Source organism: Oryzias melastigma, linkage group LG6 (assembly GCF_002922805.2).
Source record: "Oryzias melastigma strain HK-1 linkage group LG6, ASM292280v2, whole genome shotgun sequence".
In the NCBI taxonomy this organism is placed as follows: Eukaryota; Metazoa; Chordata; class Actinopteri; order Beloniformes; family Adrianichthyidae; genus Oryzias; species Oryzias melastigma.
The window spans coordinates 9740609-9754102 of NC_050517.1; positions in this window are offsets into that span (position 1 = coordinate 9740609).

Sequence of the window (13494 nt, forward strand, 5' to 3'; positions counted from 1 at the left end):
GAACCTCATCAGGAAAAGCCAAAGTTGTCGTGAAATTACTCATTTTTTGTACTTTCCCTGTAATCTCCATTAGCTCTGGAGCAGACTCTGACATTTGTGCATAGAAACGCTGACCTGTGTCGTTAAGTCTCCCCCAAATCCATGGTCAGATTGATAGGTGCACACAGGAGGTAAATGGAAGTGCGCATCATTTGGTTTTCTGTTTATTTTATGTACGTCTTCCTGTTTGCTTCACCAGAGAGTGATTATTATGCTTTCATTTACTGGCCTTTGGGACTTTAAGCTATTTGGAGACTTTACGTGGAAAATTGTATTTGCAAACAATTATGCTGCATATTATGTAGTCCAAAACATAATTGCTCTACATTCCCTGAGAGTTTGCACTAGTAAGAGAGCTATTTGGTTGTTGCTTTTATCTATTATGCTTACAGACATCATGGAAGATTTTATTTTATCTGGTAGGCTTTATATGGACCCTAGTGGGTTTGAACTGTTAATCCTGGCTGTGTTGGTGACATGCTCAGCAAAACAAAATCTGGAGCATGTTGTTTCTGCAAAACAGTTTGGTCTCCAGCTGATGCTCCTTTGTGAGTGTGTGGGGGTGTGTGTGTGTGTGTGTGTATGCTGTGGATTTTTTTCACTTCAGCCTTGTTTTGCCGCATGGCAGAATGACTGAAGCAAGCGGAACACTATGTTTCCTCTGCCGTCTTCCTCCATATTTTCAAAATGCAGGATGTGAACAAAGTACATTTTTATATCCTTCCACAGTCAAACGGACCAATGCAAAATTAATAAAAAACGAAATATTATTCTAGAAATGTTGCAATTTGCTGACCTTTACATATACATGAGTGTGTATGTATTTGTGTGTGTGTGTTTTTGTGTTTCAGTTTTACTTACATCTTAAGTCTAATCTCTTCATCTAAAGAAAACAAAATCTCTTCAGAAGTTTGAGTTCTACTGAAAGCTGAAAACAAAGCAGATGCTCAGCGGTGCAGATTGAAAACCATGTTGCTAGAAATAGAAACCATTGTAATCAGTCAGAGCAGTTCCTCAGGCCGTGATACAAAGCGTCCCAAAGGCTTTTCACAACCGGAGCACTGCGCTGCAAGCAAACTGCCTCAGCCTTGTTCCTGTTTATCTGTAGGGAGGCCACAACTGAACTTTACCTTTATGCAGGATCTAATGGAATGTTCCAAACTATAGTTAGAAAAGTTATATTATCTTTTGCATGATTCCATACATTTTGTATAAATTGAAGAACCAAATTAAAAAAAACAACTACTTTATAGGGTACAAACCTATTGTAATTGCAAGAATGCTGACTTTCCCAATGTAGAATAATGGAAAAATAAAATAAAACAGTCAATATTTTTTTTTTTTTTTAGAGTATTCTTTATAACCTTAGACAAATACTGAGTTTTTCTACTTTAGCCCAAAATTTTCAGTAGTGAAGAACTTAACATGCTAAAGGTGCCGGGCTGCGATTGGTGTGGTGCTCCAACATAACTCTGAAAAGAATGTTGGTTTCCTGTAGTTCAAATCATGCAAATGGGGAGAACTAAAGCATATTTATGGTTTTTCTTGAATGTAGTCTTGTAAGTCCTGTTCAAAGCTCTACAATAAGCTCCATTCCTATGCAACGATGAACAGAATAAAGTTGAAATATTTTAATATTAGAAAAATATACAATCAATGAAAACTGTGAATTCGTGTATGTATATAGTGTGTTCACCATTTTCTAGTGCTGTCCGAATCTACTAATTGCAAAATCGAGTGCACTCTAAATTTTCCAGAAGTTTTTGTGGAAAACTAGCGTGGATCGATGCTCACTAGATTAGCAAATGTAGACCACAATTTCGAACAAAAAAACGTGTTTAAATATAATATTTGAATAAACCATCCATATTTTCACTATCAGAACACAGTAGAGTCATAAATAAAAGTTACGAAATGTTCTTATTTATTCGATTTTCACTTCCTGAGAAGTGTCTAGAAGTCATATCCGGTGTTTAAAAAAACGAAAGAAACTATAGTAGTTAGTGGTTAGGGGGGGAATTTGGACACATCCTTAGTCTATAAAAATACATATAAAAGACAAACACACTCTTTAGAAAAAAGAAAACAAACGAATTGTTATACTTTCAGTAGACAATCATTCCAATGTTTCCACAGCTGTGATGAATACCGTTTGGCACTATATGCAATGCTGGTAAGAAATAAAATAATTATATTTACAGACTCATTTAGGCGATATTGCCAAACAGTTTGGAGTCTGAAAATGATATATTTGTCTTCTTTTGTATTGGGGATCATATGTAACATTTTTCAATGCATTATATTGTTCTCTGTACTCAAAGCACGCATTAAGTAGCTGCTGGAGTTCAGCTGGACTTGGACTAAAGATCACCAAGTCATCAGCATACATCAGATGGTTTAAGCTGTACCTCCAACCATGCAGCCAGTTCTCTATGAAGAAAAGTGTAGAAGTCAGCTTTTTTTATCGAAACATTTTGAAGTCTGTCTGTCACAAACATCTGAGGCTCAGAGTCATGAAAAATGTAGCTGTTTCATTGTTTCCAGTTTGCTAAAGAGAAACGGCCTCAACACAACATGCGGTATGTGCACACAATCTTTTTATGACAGAAGTGATTTTCTCGCCCATTCTTTGACAGTTCCGACAAGAAATGCCGATTATTGGAAGTAGTCCGAGGAACGGCGGAGAGGCTGTGTTTATGCAGCGGACTGTTTGAGAGTGATATGGACTGAGAGGGAACATCACAAATCCCCGAGCTGAAGTTTCTCTGTCAGCCAGCGATCCCTGCAGCTCGCCCCGGGGGCCTGTTGGCAAAGAAAGTTCCCAAAGCTTTCCACCTGCAATGTCATGTTGATTACACAGTGGGATGAGCAAAAGGGCGGTTACCAATCAAGTCTTCTCTCACTTGGTGGCTGTCTTTTCCACTCTTCCCAACACCTCTTTTTATTTTTATATTTTTTCACCCTATCAAACCCAGAAGGAACAAAAGAAAACAGGTGCGTTAGGGTCAATCCTCTCAATTCCAGTTGCCCACAAGGCTTAACACATCTGTCAGTACCTGCCATGGGTTGCTGAAATAAAGGGGGTTACCATGACAACAATTCTGCCACTTTACCACAAGCATGTGTCCTTTGAAAGAGGAAGAGGGGAGAAGGCAGTGCCTCAGCCTGAGATGTTTTCTCAGCTTGCGACTGGTAAGAAATCTTCCTTCTAAAACACTGTCACAGGTTAAAGGCGGTCCTTCTTTGCTAAATTCAACTCATGTGATAGAATGCAGGTTTTGCCTTCGTTATTGAGCCTTTGTGCCACTTTAGAGTCCCCATAAGAAGCTTCTTGAAAAGTTTTGCTTTTACAGAGCTTGTCTTTGGGTCTCTTGAAAAGATTTTCCAGCTTTAAATTGACATGAGGAGACAAAACGAAAAGGAAGTCTCCTTCGTTATGGCTCCTTGTTATCCAGGCTCTGCAGAACGAGAATCACCAACCTTCTCATCAAGCTGTGCACCGACCCTGGTCTTCTCTTTGCCTGACACACAGGTACGTTGTTCAAAGAGAGCTGTGAAAATACAACTGGCACCAACGTGCACGGATGATCCAAGAGCGATACCTTGTTCTGTGTATTTCCTTCTTTAATTGGTCCAACCGCAGGCTCAGACTCTATGGCTTCACATCCCCACTGGGGAAACTAGAGGCTGTGCAGTGCAATCCTGGGTGGGAGTCTAAAAGGGAGGGGTGGGGGAGTCAAGCGCAACAAGAGAACATAGTTAATCAGCAAATCTGTGTGCACCCCATGTCTCGGTAAAGATGGATTTTGTAGAGTGTTATTTATAACCAGGGTCCAGAGGCGGTGCACCCTCATTAAACACTTCTCACCTCTGGATGTGAGCACAGTGGATGTACAGGGAAAAAAGGAAAAAGCTTTTTTTTAAAACTATACCTAAAGAGCAGCATGTGCACTAAAACAAACTGCATCTGACAAAATGTAAATAATTGTTCAAGTAAACTTGAGTCTAAATTTGTTATCTGAGCAAGCAAACTTTTAATAAGCTTTACCAAAACGTAGTTCACTTAAAGTTTATTCTGTAAAGTCTACTTGAGTATAAGTATAGTTTATTATAGATGTGTCTATTAGGGCTGTAGATTGTTCTTTAGGTGGCGATCTAATTTGATTCATGAAATCAAACCATGGTTTTACTTTTTAAAATAATGTTTGTTGCTATGTTTATGTCTTTTTTGATTGTTTGAAATAAAAATAAAAAAATCTTAATAAATGTTAATATGGGGTCGTGAGATTCCCCAGCAAGTCTTTCTAAAAACATGCAGCATTTCCGACCACCACGTTGACATGAACCTACAATCACTTTTTACTTTTTACATGTATTAAATAAACCATCATGTATACTTTTATTTAAAACAGAAGATCAATATCAACAAAACTGATAAAAACGCAATAATTTAGATAGAAAGAAATGGTGTTTGTCAATTTCAACTTTTTGTTGTCAAAATTGTGGTTAAGTTCAGCAACAACAAACAACATAAAAGCACAATAATCACTTTTGTTTCATTTAAAGACAAAACCTGAAAATGTTCTCTATAGTTTTTCCATCCTTAACGTTCTGCATCACTTTGTGTTCTAAGCATTACATTTTGGTGCAAATCTGGTATAAAAATTTGCTTTTTTACAGCAACAGAATTAGCTGAATCACTTTGATTATACCCACATTCCATCAGTGCAGAGCTGCATATCAGTGCGAGGCTGCGTTTCTAAGTCCGCTGGACTAAAGTTAATTGCGTCAACTGTTGAAGAGTTACCATAACCAAAAGATTGCAAACACTGGAGCCAAAGCTCCAGTGTTTGCAATTTTTGAGCGGAAAAAAGGTCTCACTAGTTTTACTTTGAAAAAGGACGTTTCTTTATTTTGAAGTTTGTTTACTTCCGGAGGCAGTAGCGCTGCTCATTCGGCTTTGTTTTAGTTTATAAACCTAAAATCGAACATTATTCTACATTTTAGGCCAATAAATATATTGTTCCTGAATAATATTTTACTACAATCTACTATTTTTAAAAAGATCGCAAATTAGAAATCTTGGACGTCGCACATATTTGTACTCAAATTTTCAGGAGCAGATCACGAGTATCCGAGTACTCGGGTGCCTGTTACAGCCCGGTGTCAGTGCTAACTTAATACTTCTGCAAAATGGATCGGAACATTTACAATCTACAAAAATGTTTTCTGTACTGAGAAGTGCATTTAAAAGCCTTATTTTTTGTCCAAAAACAACAGGGCACCTTTAAATTTGGAGTGCCTTACAGATTGATTCATTCTGGTTGGGCTTACTGATGTTGAAGAGACTTAGAGAGATACAGAGTACTCTGTCTAAATGTTTTTTTGGTGTTATTGCAAACATGGTAATGTGTAGCAGTGTCAGTGTGTGTTCTTTTTTTATGTGTTTCTTTACACGTTGCAAACAAGATTGAGAGTTATGCTACATTCACACTCCAGGCATGTGATGCGTTCAGGAACACGCTAAGAGCACGTTCTTTAATGGCATATAGTTTTCACCCTGTATGGTCGCTACACAATACCATCATATGTCCACCACCAGTAAGAAGACGATTGGTGCAAAATGCCCAAAAAAATGTCAACCTTTTTTACTATTCAACACACGTATGGATGTGCATTCTGTGCATAGTGACACGTATTGACGCAGCTTAGCAAGTATTGTGAAAATGCTCACATGGCTAACACTTGTTATTTGTGCCTTTTATTCCAGTGCGCCCTATAGTGGAGAAAATATGATAACGATAAACTTCAAGTATACTTCCTCACTTTTAGTATAATGTAAGCATACTTGTATACTTACACATACTACTTTTTGCTAATGGAAGTTATCAAAATCTCTTGACTCTTTCGCAATTTTCTTTTTCATTTTATGCCCTTTTTACCACCTTTTTTTCAATTCAGGCTTCATATTTAAAGCTGAAGCACTGTTGAAACTGCTTTAATTAAGGAGTGTTGTTCCTGCAGAGTTGCTCTTTTTTAGGTGGCATTACACACAAATACTCCATACAATTTACGCATTGTTTCTCTTGTTATAGTTGGTGTTTAGTTTTCATTTGTTTAATTGCACAAAGGCTTGCCAACTTTGGAATGAATAATCACTCAGCTCACACGTCTGTAAAAGCACCATCCAGTGTGACATTTAACTGTTTTTACACGTGTGATTTGTTCCAGCTGTGAGGCTCATTGGTCCAGCTTTGCTGTGCTGTGTGAAACAGCCCGTTTTATAGCGGTATCATTTGTTTTTCCTCTGTGACACCCTTCAGACGGGTGACAAAGCTGAATTGGATGCTGCTTGGGTGCTGTTTGCTGTGCTGTTTGTAAGGTTAAGTCCATAGACACTGGAAGAATAATTTCATCCATAGGAGTCTGAGCAGTCAAAATTATGTGTAAAAAGGGATGAGTGAGGATGAAATTTCACCATCCACACATCTCAAGGACACCAATTTTAGATAAACCTTTTTTGTTTTGTTAAAAAATCTCACTTGTTTTACAAAAATTCCAACCTTGCAAACAATTGACTTTTGCTAAACAAATATTTGGAATATTGGAAAAACGAAAAGGTTTTTCTGAAAAGCTTGTTTTAAAATTCCTTTTTTCCCTTTTAATTTATATATTTTTTTCAAATGGCAAATTAATAAAAGGTAAAATCTTCTTTCCTTTCAAAGCTGAAGAGATCCACGATAAAGCAACAGAATAAATCTGTGAATAATGAATTGCCATCACAACATGACATTAGCTGGTCAGTGTGCATACTGAGCAGCTCACTAATGAAATTTCCATCTGCAAGGTTTGTTATGGTGCCGCATGACTGATACAAATGGCAACCCGGAGACATCCCCGACCCCGACTGATTTTATCTCAGTTATCAGCCTCATTGGTGTATTCCTGGATGAAGGACACGGTAAAAGGCTGCAGACAGTCATTGATCTGAAGTCTTTGACTCGAAAATGCAATTAGAGGTCGGCCTCAACTTCGTCGGTGGTTATCTCAAGACATTTTCAGATGCCTAAATCTGGACACACAAAGTAATGATTATTTCCTAATTACCCAGACTTGATTTCATGGACTTAAAGACTGTGCAGAATCAATACTAGAAGGTGTTTCTCATATCAACTCTTCAATGTGTCCCAGGATTTTTTTTTTTTTATTGTTTCTTGTGTCTTTAACTGGTATGGAAAGCACAACTCCCTATAATGGCTACAGCAAGGGACCAATCAGGGATGCAGCATTTTGGTAAATTAATACTAATGAATAATGATGTTTAAGTTTTGTTTTGTTTTTTTCTACAGTTTTGCTGAGTGTGCGAATTATGAGATTTTTTTTTTTTCAAAGCAACAACCACTAGAGGACACTGTAGGTGCTATGTTTATCTGAATAAGTATTCATGTGCTGTGCCAATATGCTAGATTTTATATTTAATGACGCTACATAACTATCAATGTGTTACATTACACCTGGTGGCTGTGGTGCAGCAGAAGGGCAAGACACCGAATCCCACATAGCCACTGGGGGAAAATTGGTGCCAGTGTGTGACTGAGTGGGCTGCATGGTGGCGCAGTGGTTAGCGCTCTTGCCTCACAGCGAGGAGGCCCCGGTTCAAATCCCGGCTGGGACCTTTCTGTGTGGAGTTTGCATGTTCTCCCCGTGCATGCGTGGGTTTTCACCGGGGACTCTGGCTTCCTCCCACCGTCCAAAAACATGCTTCATAGGTTCATTGGTGACTCTAAATTGCCCCTAGGTGTGAATGTGAGAGTGGATGTGTGTGTGATTGCGGCCCTGCGACGGACTGGCGACCTGTCCAGGGTGTACCCCGCCTTCGCCCATCAGTGGCCGGGATAGGCTCCCGCGACCCCGAACGGGATGAAGCAGTCAAGAAAATGGATGGATGGTGTGACTGAGTAAATGGATCTGTGATATTTCAATATTTCAGAAATAAGTATCATATATCTACATTGACTCTGGTGACTGTAAAGTATTCATTATTTATGTTGTTAAACTGTACATATATTTAGTCTATTCTGTTATAATGATTCATTTTCAAAGATTAAATGTCCGTTCTTATTGACATATTTTGTCGATCTCTAACAATGAAATATAGAGTCAAATTTAAAATTCTAATTTCTTGTTGGTATTTGAACTCAGAGTAACCAAAATAAATAACATTGCTCTGAAATAACTTTGAAAATCTTTTGAATGCAGTTAACCCTCGAGAAAACAATAGAACACAACACTTAGATATAAATGTATTGTTTTGCTTTGTAGATGGTGGATCTTATGACACACAAGCACTTGACTCTTGATCTGTGATATGCATAATTATTTTGGAAATGTTCAAATGTCTTCTTATGCAATCAATAAGCACTTTTTCTTTGTTATTTAATAATAATTGCTAAATGACCTGCACTTGGACTGCTAAAATATGAATAGTTTGAATAGAAGTTAAGAACCACGTTATAGTGGTTAGATATATTTAAAAAAAAGTTAAGTAAAGCATAATAAAGGTGGGATTATTAATTAATTCAATGGATATATAAGAATATATTCGATTTTTTTTTGATTGTTTGAAATAAAATAAAAAAATCTTAATAAATGTTAATGTGGGGTCGTGAGATTCCCCAGCAAGTCCTTCTAAAAACATGCAGCATTTCCGACCACCACGTTGACATGAACCTACAGTCACAAATGTCAAAGATTTTGATTTTGGCCAACATGGTCCACTGGGTTTCCAGCAGTTCTGCCATAAAAGTTACTGAAGGGACAAAGCCGGACCTACATGTCATAAAGTTTACTCTGCAGTGTCCCAAGTGGTCTCATAAGCTTTAAATCAGCCTCAGCTATAGACTTGGTACTGGTTGACATGAGCCTATGAAGAGAGTGACAGAACCAGTGGGGTTTTGAAGGTTGGCTGCACACGTTAATTCTTTAAAATCCTTCAGGTTCGTGTCACACCTTCTCTCCAAACTGTCAAATATATTGAGTTGGTGGTAAGCAAACTGAAGCCTCTCCCAAAAAAACTTCATGTGCAGATAACTGATTTAATGTGAACATAAAACAGAACAAAAAACATTTTAAGTGTATACAATGTTCCAATTGTTTTCATAAATTATTATTATATTTGCTGATTTTTTTTTCAGTCATGTCACAAAAATTCAGACAACTCTTTGATTTTTCAGTTTAACACATCAGATGCTTGCTCAAAACATGGTCTCCCTTTTAGGCGAGCTTAAAGGAGGAAATTTCTATGTAGAATTGACACGGAGCTTTGACATTAATGAGAGGACCATTTGCTACGTAAAGAAGAAGGAAGAATAAATATGCACAGCTTTTCTGAGAAGCTTGGCCACCAGCTTAACGATCACCTGCTATGCACAAGATTCAGCATTTGTTAAAATGGAATCAGCATGTGTTTTTATGGATAACTGACTGCCGTAAAAAGAACTTTCTATCAAGCGGATTAATTATTCCAGAGAGAGCAAGACCCTTTTATGAAACTTTTGAGTCAGAAGGAAGTGCTGCGGCTGGTCGGCTACCCTGCCAGCCAATAAAGAAGATTTTACATCAAGCAAAGGTTGGTTCCACCTGTACCTGAATCTCTACCAACTGAAGAGTGTGCCCCCACATGGAGAAATGGCATCAGCTGACTCAGGAGCGGCTGGAAAATATCCTGAAATGCTGAAGAATGTAATTGTGAATAATTATCATCCAGAGCAGGTTTTTAATATGGATGAAACCGGTATTTTCTTGAAGATGCCCACTTATCTGATGAAACCGGATGCACGGGCTTCTGGTTTTAAGGCACAGAAAATGTGCGACAGTTTGGAACGGCCGTGATATAGCCATGGACGAACCTAAAATTTCGGCATCCAACCATGTGTGCTGGTGTTCGCTCCATGGTCCAATCACGCCCTGACACTGCTGCTGCACTGCTTTTCCACAACCGCTGGTACCACGCGCAATCACCCCCGGTTTAAATTTTTGTACACTTCAAAAATATTTTCCGTGTGTAACGACACAAATTTTGTACCGCGTATGTGCACGTCTATTCCGCGGCCATATCTAGGTCATTGCGCCACCAGTCCACCGCTAACAGCATCTGTACCACAGGGATGACATTTTTTCCGTGCTCCAGCTGTGATATGGTTGTGAAAGCCAGTGGGACCGGGCCTTTATGAGGTTTAATTTTCAAAAACAGCATACAAAGAATGAAATGAGATAAAAATAACAAAAGATGAGTTTAAAGACAAAAACCAAGACTATGTATTTAACATGGCACCAAACTTTTCTGGTATTTTTCTTTTTCAGAAGACTTGTCCCTTGCCTCAAATAGCTACTCTGATTGACAAAATTTGTTGATAACAGTTAAAAAGACAAGACTGCTGTTGAATATTTAAAACTGGAAGCCAACGTCTTGGAACATCATCTAGTACAAGAGACTTTGCACACAAGCAAGGCTTAAAGATTGAACTTTTGGGTTTATTTTCTCAGACAATGTTAGTGAACAACAGTAATTCCAGGCTAAAGGGTGACATCCAAAAACTTATAAAAGACTGCAAAAAATACAGCTGTGTAAAAAGAAACAAAGTTGTGGCACAATGTTAGACTATTGATAATTTAAGCAGAGAAGAAGAGAAAAAAAAACAATGTGGGAGCATAAAGGTTGATATCTTGTCTCTTTAGTTCAATAACGGCAAACTAGATGCTTTAAAACAGACGATCCAACTACTAGGGAGATTTGAAAAAGTAAGCATATGCTCTGAGGAAATTTTGAACTTTTTTTTCTTGAAGACAGGATTAAAGAAAAACTGAAACAGTTTTAAAGGGAAAACCCTCACACCAATGATGTGGACCCTGATCATATGTTTGATGTGTGTCTTAAAGAGATGTCTTGCACATCTATTCTTTAAAATGACTTGTCCCCAACCTTGAGCAGCTTATCAAAAGAAATAGTTGAAAACAATCACAGAAGAAAATATTCCCATTTAACATTTAGAAATGAAGGCAACATTCTCAAACACAACCTCAAAAAAAGACAAGATTCCATTCCGCAAAATGTAAGGTTCAAAGAAAGACCTGACTTGTTGATTTAAAAATAGTTGATGCGACATTTCCAACTTGAACTGGTGAAACCAAAAGTTTCAGCAAAAACAATAAATACAAAATAATTAATGAGGAGCATGTGGCAGAATGCAAAAATCTTAATAATAGAATTAGAACTGGAGGAGTTGGAAAAGAAAACGTGAGGCCATGAAGGCTGATTTCTTGGTTCTCCAGGTCAACAATAGCAAAATGAGCAAGGAAAATATGGTTCTACCAAGGATACTTCAATGTTCACAAAAACGTCTGAACAGAAAGAAAGATGAAAAAGCTAAGCTGTGTGGTTCAAAGTAAAAAAAAAATAATAATAATAAATTGTTCCTAATAAACAAACTACCAAATAAAGAAAATATTTAAAAACAGAAAGAGGAGTTTAAAGAGATCGAGTCTAACCATGTGTCCAACATGCAACTGGACGAACAAGAGAACGGTGCAAAAATGAGACAAACACAAAAATCCGATGAATGTCTTTTAGAAAACTCCAAAAATCCTGACAACTCACTTTGGACTTTGGAAGATTTAGATCTAATCAAAAGCTCACAATATTTCAAAAGGCATTCCCAATGTTTTCAATTATTTATTTATCTTTTAATTATTATTATTATTATAGGCAGTTTTTAGTTACAATAAAAAAGCCCTGTGTCGGTTTTTTTGTCTCTGCAAAGTCGCAGTAGTTCAATAGAAATTTGCCTCTGAGTTGTGGGTAGGTCTGATGGCGTGGGATAAGCTCATCCTCTTCCCATCATCAATCTGTTTACACATTAACCTGCTAGCTTACAGTCCGTCACACGCAGCATTAGTATAGCATAAACCATATATAAGTCACTCTGGAGTATAAGTCGCACTTTTGGAAGGAAAGTCTGTCTTTTGCAGAACAAATCCGCCAAGCCCATCCTAGCTACAAAATAAAGGAAATACAGGAATCGTAATCTTTTTATTCGTATAAGAAAAATATCAAAGTTTAAGAGTAATTAAAAAATTTTGTTTTGGACGACACTTCTTCTGCCACTGAAGGAACCAAATGCTTACACAGATGCACCGCCCTCTAGTGATTGTTAGAGGAAACAACCTCTAAAAGGACTACCAATTTTTACTGGCAAAGTAACAAATATATGAGCTTATTTAAGTGTAAAAGAAAAGAAAAAAACATAAATAAGTCGCTCCAGAGTATAAGTCATACCCTTGACTAAACTATGAAAAAAACTGTGACTTATACTCCAGAAAATACGGTAGATGGATCTAGTCGTTGACAAGTGGATACGTCAGTATGCTGTGGAGCAAGGAGCTTGTGGGTTGCCATTGTAAGTCCTACCTCACATCTACAAGCTTTTTTATCGGCATATTTCCTTCTACTCCTGACTCACAACCATTTGAACAAAGAAATACTCAAATGAAATGTAAAGCTTAATTTTCTTCTCACATGTTCGCCATCATAGCAAAAAAATTCCACATGTAAAAACTTCATAAACACAATTTTAATTTAAGTGAGTCTAAGTGACTTTTAAATTAAATGGCATCAAACTGGTATAAATGACATGAGGGTTTATCAAAGGAACCCCAATATTCACAAACTTTTATGAAAAATAAAAGTTTTAAGGCTTTGCTTTATCTCACAGGTTGTGAAGATTTTGTGTGTGTAAAAAAATTAGATAGCGCATAAGCACTGTCACATCACATAATGATGTTGCTACCCTACCCTGGTGCTATAGGTATGTTGACATTAGGGGTGGGGACATTTGGATCCCACAAGACAGTGCACTGAACTGATTTTCACTGGTGTCTGTGGCAGACATTAAATTTGTCCATCTTCATTCACATTTGTCATGGGATGGATAACACGTCAATGCAAGGCTTGGGTCATTTGGACCCCATAAGATAGCTCAAGGGTTAAAGCTTAGACTAAAACTGTGACCCAGAAGTTTGTTTGTTCATATACACTATATATGGGTTCTCCAGCTTCCCTCACAGTCCAAAAGTATTTTTAATGAATTATTGGGAAAATTTCATTTTTGTTTTCATCTGTTGACACTTGAATTTATTTCCAAATATGAAAATTAATCACCTATGTTTTTGCTTTCAAGTAGATGCTAGATTAAAGTAAGTGTGTAGTAGTAGTGGTTTGATGGATATTTGCATCATTATGGATTAAGAGCAACAACAATTTATTCTTCTCATTCTTAAAGCACAATGCCATCTGGGAAGTTCTGTTGGTGCAGAGTGAGCCTCCCCTCACTTCCCATCATCCCTTTGTTTACAATATCTCCTGCTAGTTTACACCCTGTTACCCCCCCCCCCCCCCCC